Source organism: Balaenoptera ricei, chromosome 20, assembly GCF_028023285.1.
Source record: "Balaenoptera ricei isolate mBalRic1 chromosome 20, mBalRic1.hap2, whole genome shotgun sequence".
NCBI classification, from domain to species: domain Eukaryota; kingdom Metazoa; phylum Chordata; class Mammalia; order Artiodactyla; family Balaenopteridae; genus Balaenoptera; species Balaenoptera ricei.
This window is the reverse complement of record NC_082658.1, coordinates 35,570,659-35,577,899: the sequence shown is the minus strand read 5'-3', so window position 1 is coordinate 35,577,899 and position 7,241 is coordinate 35,570,659. Positions and strand designations below refer to the sequence as shown.

The 7,241-nt window shown below is 41.9% G+C and overlaps 1 non-coding gene across 1 annotated transcript; it reads left to right on the top strand.

The window, feature by feature from the left end:
- Positions 1-3,156: 3,156 nt before the first annotated feature.
- Positions 3,157-3,241, top strand: LOC132356328 (small nucleolar RNA Z195/SNORD33/SNORD32 family). Its single transcript, XR_009499844.1, has one exon. It is a non-coding gene; the product is annotated as a small nucleolar RNA Z195/SNORD33/SNORD32 family (small nucleolar RNA).
- The last annotated feature ends 4,000 nt before the right edge of the window (positions 3,242-7,241 follow it).

Below are 7,241 nucleotides of genomic sequence, written 5' to 3'. Positions count from 1 at the left end.
GATTTTAAGTCTTTTTAAATATTTGCTCTTTGATTATGATAAATATATTTTGGTGCAATTTAGTAGAAAAGGATAAGCAGTGCAGGGAAAAGAAAGTGGCAGAATAAATATTTGACAGTACTGTATATTGCAATTTTGAGTACTGGTGTATCTTTTTTAGATTCCAATGTTAATTATGGAGTGTTATCAATTTTGGCTCTAGTTTCTAACATATCTTCATGGAGAATATGAGACATAAAAGGAAACTTTTTAAAATACAGCAGTGAAAAAAGCTGAGACAGACTAAATGTGTTCCCATAAAGATGGGACATCCTTGCAATGGCACACTATGTAGCCACTTGGATGGTCCATTTATTGACATGGAGAGATGTTTGCCATACACAGTTAGTGCTAAAAGCGATTTTCAAAAACTGATATACAGCTTGATCCTATATATGTGGGAAAAGTAGCATACATATTAGTCACTGTCACAGGCTGGAGAAAATTGTGATCTTTTTGTTCAGAACAGTTAAATTTGCTAAATCAATACAAACTTGCAGTCAGTAGAGGGCGCAAGGAGAGAGAGAAGGAAGTGAAGTGAAAAAGCTGATGTATGAGTAGGATGAAGGTTTTCATAACATAAAGATTATTCTGATTTCCTTTCCATTCATTTATCCAAGAAAATTTCAAAAAGATCATAGATGCATAACTGCAGTTTGTCTATTGCTTTTACAGCAAAATGTTTGGCATTACCTAGAGAGTCAAAGCACGTACTTTCAGTGGGTAAAGGGAACAGAAAATAATTGAGTGCCTATTTTGTGCCAGGCACTGACATATACATTATATACTGTGGTCTCCTATGTAGAACATATTTTGATGTTTCATCAGACATTGCAGGCAAATTAACACAGCCTTGATGAGGTTTTGTTTTGTTTTGTTTTTTAATTGTATTTGTTTATTTTTGGCTGTGTTGGATCTTCGTTTCTGTGCGAGGGCTTTCTCTAGTTGCGGCGAGTGGGGCCACTCTTCATCGCGGTGCGCAGGCCTCTCACTATCGCGGCCTCTCTTGTTGCGGAGCACAGGCTCCAGATGCACAGGCTCAGTAGTTGTGGCTCACGGGCCCAGTGGCTCCGCGGCATGTGGGATCCTCCCAGACCAGGGCTTGAACCTGTGTCCCCTGCATTGGCAGGCGGACTCTCAACCACTGCACCACCAGGGAAGCCCCTTGATGAGGTTTTGATTAAAGAAAACGTCTATAAAGCTTAGAGATACTGACAAAATCTGATGGCTACAGATCACTTTATAGTTTATTAAATGCTTTCAGATTTACTATTTCATTTCATATAACATCCTGTAAAACAGATCCTTCTTTTAAAGATGAAGGCTGAGTGGTTTATGGAGTGTGGCAAAGTTAGAGTTTCTCTCAGCAAGGCTTGTGTGTCTGGGCATGCTGATTTCCATATGCTGTCTCTCAAATAATCGAGAAATCTTCAGACATAACACCTTGGACCCATGAAAGAGCCACACGGTATGAGCAATAGTTAATACCAATGCAAATCAAAGAATTTTGGTCCTCCATTATTTTTTACAGGATTTGACATTATAACTCACATCTCTGGCTCCTGGATTAATTAATCTAGCTTTGGTGGTTTCCAAATGCTAATTTGGAGACATGCACTGAAAAATGTGAAAAATAAAAGCAATTTCATGAGGTTATATCCTGTTTTTGTTTTTGCTCTAAAGTATTCTCTCTTTTAAGAAATAATCATGATTGTGGATGGTGGTACACTGCTTTTTTTTTTTTTTTTCTTTAAAGTACTTGTTTTGCAAAAGAAAGCAAGCTCATAGATACAGAGAACAGATTAATTGTTGGTGTGGGGGCAATAGGTGAACTGTTTTGATGTGTTTTTTTGCTTAATTTAAATAAATTGAATTGTTCTTTAAAAAAAAGTTACACCACGTGTGCAGAATCTGGCACAGCTTAGGAATCCCCATCAGTGTTAGCTCCATCCACAGAGATGCCAGCTGAGACTCACATGGGACCTTTGTCCATGTCTTCCATGACATGACTTTTACTACTTGCCAGTGGTCGGCCCATCCAACTCCCAACTGTCATTTTTCTGAGATAATTTGCCCAGAGTGTGTGAGTGGGAAAAGGGAGAAGAAAGGCAGTCAGGAGAATTCATCCCTAGGGCATCTGGATACAGATCAGATCTCCTCCTATGTTCATGTCATGCAGACTCCATTTAGATACAAAGGGGTGGGACTGGGTTCCTAGGGAGAAATTAAACCTCTTCACTTCTGCCTGGTCTATATGGAGCAGTTCCCTGGTTACCTCCTCCAGGCTTTGTGATTGGTTGGCTGTGGAAGTGAGGGAGGAGGGAAGTAAGCTGCTGATGGAGCTGCAGCAACCCGTAGTAGTAGTCGCAGGCCCTGGGAGGGGGAGGGGAAAGGAGGGCTGAGCAGCACGGGGAAGAAAGAGCCATTTCCCTCCACCGACTGCAAACTCTGTGCTCACAGCTCACATCTCTCTGGAATCCAGAGGCCTCTTTGGCCAAGGAGTCCACAATGCTGGATATTTTCATCCTGATGTTCTTTGCCATCATAGATCTGCTCATTCTGTCCTACATTTTCTATCTGCTCTAGGGGCTCGCAGCAGTGGCATGGAGGCTGCAGGAGAACAGCTCAGGGCGGGAAGGATGAAGCTGACTGGCCCAGCACCCTGCTTGTGGACCCACCAGTGGATTTTTGCTTCTGATCATTATTTCGGGTATTGACTCAAAAACAAAACTACAAGAGATCCTGTTTTCCTATGTTTTTCTCAGATGCATTGATGTAGTATTTCCCAGACCACTCTGAAAAGAATGAGAAAGGCCAACTTCTTTCTTAGAGACCTAATTTAAAATACAATTAATATTAAAATGAAAAATAAAACCCACAATATGAAGGATTTTTAGGTAGAATGGGTTGGGAATGGTGTGCATGGAAGGAGGGACTATTACTTCTTAGTTTTTTCTTCAAGTCAGGTGGTCAAAAAAAGTTTGAAATCCTATATCAGTCTCTCCCTCCTCATTTTACTTTTTTACTGATCTGAGTTCCCAAGGAAACACAGTTTTTGATCAGCAATGAACAATCCTGGATTCTCAGGCTGCCAAGCTTTTCAATAAAGCTGTCCATGAGGCTGGTGATGAGGACTTTTCTCACTCATGTTTGAGTTTCCCAACCATGAGAAGACTCCACACGCATTACCATCTGAGGCCACCTGTCTGCCTGCCTGGGTCGGGCAGCAGTGTCCTCGTGTGCCCCACTGAGCAGGGCTGCTGTCCTCTGCCCACAGGCATGCTGCCCCATAAGACCAAGAGAGGCCAGGCTGCTCTGGACCACCTCAAGATGTTTGGTGGGATCACACCACCCCCATGACAAGAAAAGCAGATGGTGGTTCCTGCTGCCCTTAAGGTTGTGCATCTGAAGCCTATGAAAAAGTTTGCTAACATAGGGTGCCTGGCTCATGAGGTTGGCTGGAAGTCCCAGGCAGTAACAGCTACCCTGGAGGAGAATAAGAAGGAGAAGGCCAAGATCCATTACTGGAAGAAGAAGCAGCTTATGAGGCTATGGAAGCAGGGCAAAAAGAACAGAGAGAAGAAAATTGACAAATTCACAGAGGTCCTCAAGACCCATGGATTCCTAGTCTGAACCCAATAAAATTGACTGTTTATTCTTTAAAAAAAAAAAAGCTGTCCATGAGCTCTTCAGATAAACTAGTAGACAGGTACATCCATTCTATAAGTTCTCTAAAATTCTCAAAATAGAAAAATTTTAGTGGCTAATGAGCAGACAAATATCCTCCAGAGCCATGTTCTTACAAACAAATCTCAGAAATCTGCCTAAGATATTTTAAAAAGAAATTGTAAGAAAAATTTTGGAGCAGAATAATTGTCAATTTGTATGGAAAAAAAGGTCCTATTCATTGCTCTAAACCATGTGTCATTGTAAAAATACACAGAGCTCACTATTTTAAAAACACCTACCACCTCTTTCAGATGAGATATCCCCAAGCCCTATATTGAAAGGAAATTATTATTTTAAGCTTAAAGAGATGATCATGAAGTATAGAAAAAGTTGGAAAATAAAGATTAGCTGTGATGCATTTAAAAAGTAATGGAATGATTCATGGTAGCTTTCTGACATGGTCAGAAACTGCAAAGAAAATACTAAGAGGGAGTCAGTTAACCTGTGCAGGCTTCAGTGTTCTCAAATTTAAAATGGAAGAGCTAGACTAAATGGTTATCAAGCCCTCTTGCAGACCTAGCAGTACATGTGTTCAGGACTTTTTGACTTCTTTGTATAGTTTTACAATTTGTGAGTGCTTTTGCAGCCTACATGTTTGGGGCATGAAATGGTTAGTGGGAAAGTCCTGGCCGGTTGCAGCTGGAGGAGAGTTGATGATGGTACACACACACACACACACACACACACACAAGCTTGCGCGCGCGTATCAGAGTCCACATTTCCATGCGACAGAGGTTTTTCCCAGCTGAGCGCAACCTGGAAACTAATTCATTCTTCTAAAAGAAGGGAGAGAGATCTATAAACCAGCCCACCACAGCACTGGGAGAGCATAGAGGCAAGAGTGATGGCATGCCCAGGGTGTAAAAGGAAGTCATAAAAGTAGGTAAGCAGAATGAGAGAGAGGTTTTTGAAGGTAATAAATAACTGGAGAGGCATTCCATAGGGTGTATTAGAGGAAAAAATCTTTACAAAGAGTGGATGAGACTCCCTACTAATGCCACACGTTCTGTGCAGTTGCAGATGCAAAACCTGCTAATTTCCTGATACTGATATTAAAGGTCAGGAAACAAGGAAGCCACAGTCCCAGCATAGAACAGAATAGGGCTCAAAGAATGGGTTTGGGTACATCATCCTGAGTATAGGTAGGAACCAACAGGCAAGAGGAACATGAAATAATGTGTTGTATTTGCAATTTGATCTAAGCTGAAGCTGACCCTTCAATGAAAAGGAACCATTGATGGTTTTAACCACAGAACCATGTGGTTAAGTGCACATACTCAGTAGTTTGCTATATTAGTGTCAAGCAGAGGATCTGGAGGATCCTGCAGGCCACAGAACATCAGACAGACCTAGAGCAGAGAAGGCTCCCTTAATCCTGGCTGGGTCTTTATCAGACCCACACAAGTGTATCTGGGGGCAGGGAGTTGAAACTTTAAGGTTTCTATAGTGTGTTGTACAGCATTATGCTTAGTCTTTGTGGTAGTCTCATTCCATATCACAGGTTCAACCAGTTCAACAAAGTTTCTTGTATTTATAGTGTTCCACATTAAAGAAATCCTCTAGATACTGTTATAAAACATTGTATTGTTTGCACAGACCTGAATTTTCAGTGCTACCCAGACTTTGTGCCTGGAGGATAAAAACATGACAGCAGCATGTTTTCCTCAGGACACGGTGCCTTAACTAGGCTTCTTTCTGCACTTTACGCTTTCATAGACCCACTCACATTCCATCCACATACAATCCGAAGGCACAATGCTGATGTTTCCAATGAGGGAAACTGAGGCACAGAGATGCTAATTGATGTATCCAGAGTCACCACATTTTAAACCGTAGAGCCAACCAAGATAAGCTAAAATCCAGGTCTTCTGACATCTAGTACCTCAATAAAGTTTTGCTAAGGAAATGTGTATTATATGCCTACTGTGCATCAGGTGCTATGCCTTGGCACAGGGAACACAAGGATACATTTTGCAAACCCCCTACTCTTGAACTCTGAGAATCTCAGAGGAGATAAACAAGCAAGCAGAAACTTTCCACATTATTTGGCTAGGGCTATGATATTTGCAAGTGTAGAGCAGTGTCCTCAACCAGGTACAATTTTGCCCCCCAAGAGACATTTGGCAGTGCGTGAAGACATTTTTGGTTCTCACAGCTCAGGAGTTGCTACTGGCATCTAGTGGGTAGAGCCAAGAATGATGTTAACATCCATCAATGAACAGGACAGCCACCCACAACAAAGAATTATCCAGCCCCAAATGTCAAAAGTGCCTAGGTCGAGACACCCTAGCATAGAGCAGTATAAGGACACAGTGGAAGGAAATTCAGGTCTGCCTGGTCCAATGACAGAGGAGGACTTATCAGGGAAGTAGGTGATGCTTGAGGTATCAGGAAAAATGAGTAGACATCATCCTGAGTATAGGTAAGAACCAACAGGCAAGAGGAACATGAAATAGTGTGTTGTATTTGCAATTTGATCTAAGCTGAAGCTGACCCTTCAATGAAAAGGAACCACTGATAGTTTTAACCAGAGAACCATGTGGCTAACTGCACATACTCAATAGTTTGCTATATTAGTGTCAAGCAGAGGATCTCAAACTTCATTTGGGATATGAATAAAAAATGCAGATTCCTGACCTACCAACATACACACACACCAAGCATCCTGATGCAATAATAGAGTAGGTCTAGGTAGAACCCTGAAACACATATTTTTTTGGTAAGTACTCTGTGCAATTCTCATGCGGGTAGTCCAACTCCTCACTGGTATACAGAATATATTTGATGGTGGTAAAATTATACTCCCACCACAAAGAAAACAAAAAGGAATTTCAGAAAGAGAGGAATATATAGACTCATCCTTGTCTCTGCTCTAATCCACAATGTGAGGATCTGAACTGGGTGCTTATATAGGAATCTGTGTTAATGCAAGTCATAAAGCAACACAGCTGCTCCCTTCTGGATTCTGTGACCTGGGACAGGAGAAGCACTAAGGAAGTGCACGCTCCATGTGACACACGCTTGGCAGCCTCTGGGAAGCTCAGTTGCTTCTCCAACTTGAAAAATTCTGTGTCCCAAAGCCTTATTGGTACAGCAGTACCTGCTTCCTGTTCCCAGAGAGACTCACCCTTGGGCTTTCCCACCAGTCTTCCCTAAATCTGGCTGCTCCTGTGTCCTGTCACGTTAAGATGTGAGCTGAGATCTCGGACTTATATCTCATCATGTCAGTCACAGCAGAGTAAGGCTCCACCAGTGGGAATTCTGGCCCCTGATGCTTGCCTTCCAAATTCAACTTGCCATCTATGGCTTAACTGATTTCCTTGGACACTTCTTACTATATTCGCTTTGGATCAGCAAGAGTGGAAATTAGTGTGTAAACACTGCAATCCTAGAATTTCTGATTTGAACTGGAGGAAACCTTTGCACTGCAGTCTGTCTCTGAGCCAGATGTCTGCAACTCTCCTCTCAGGGAA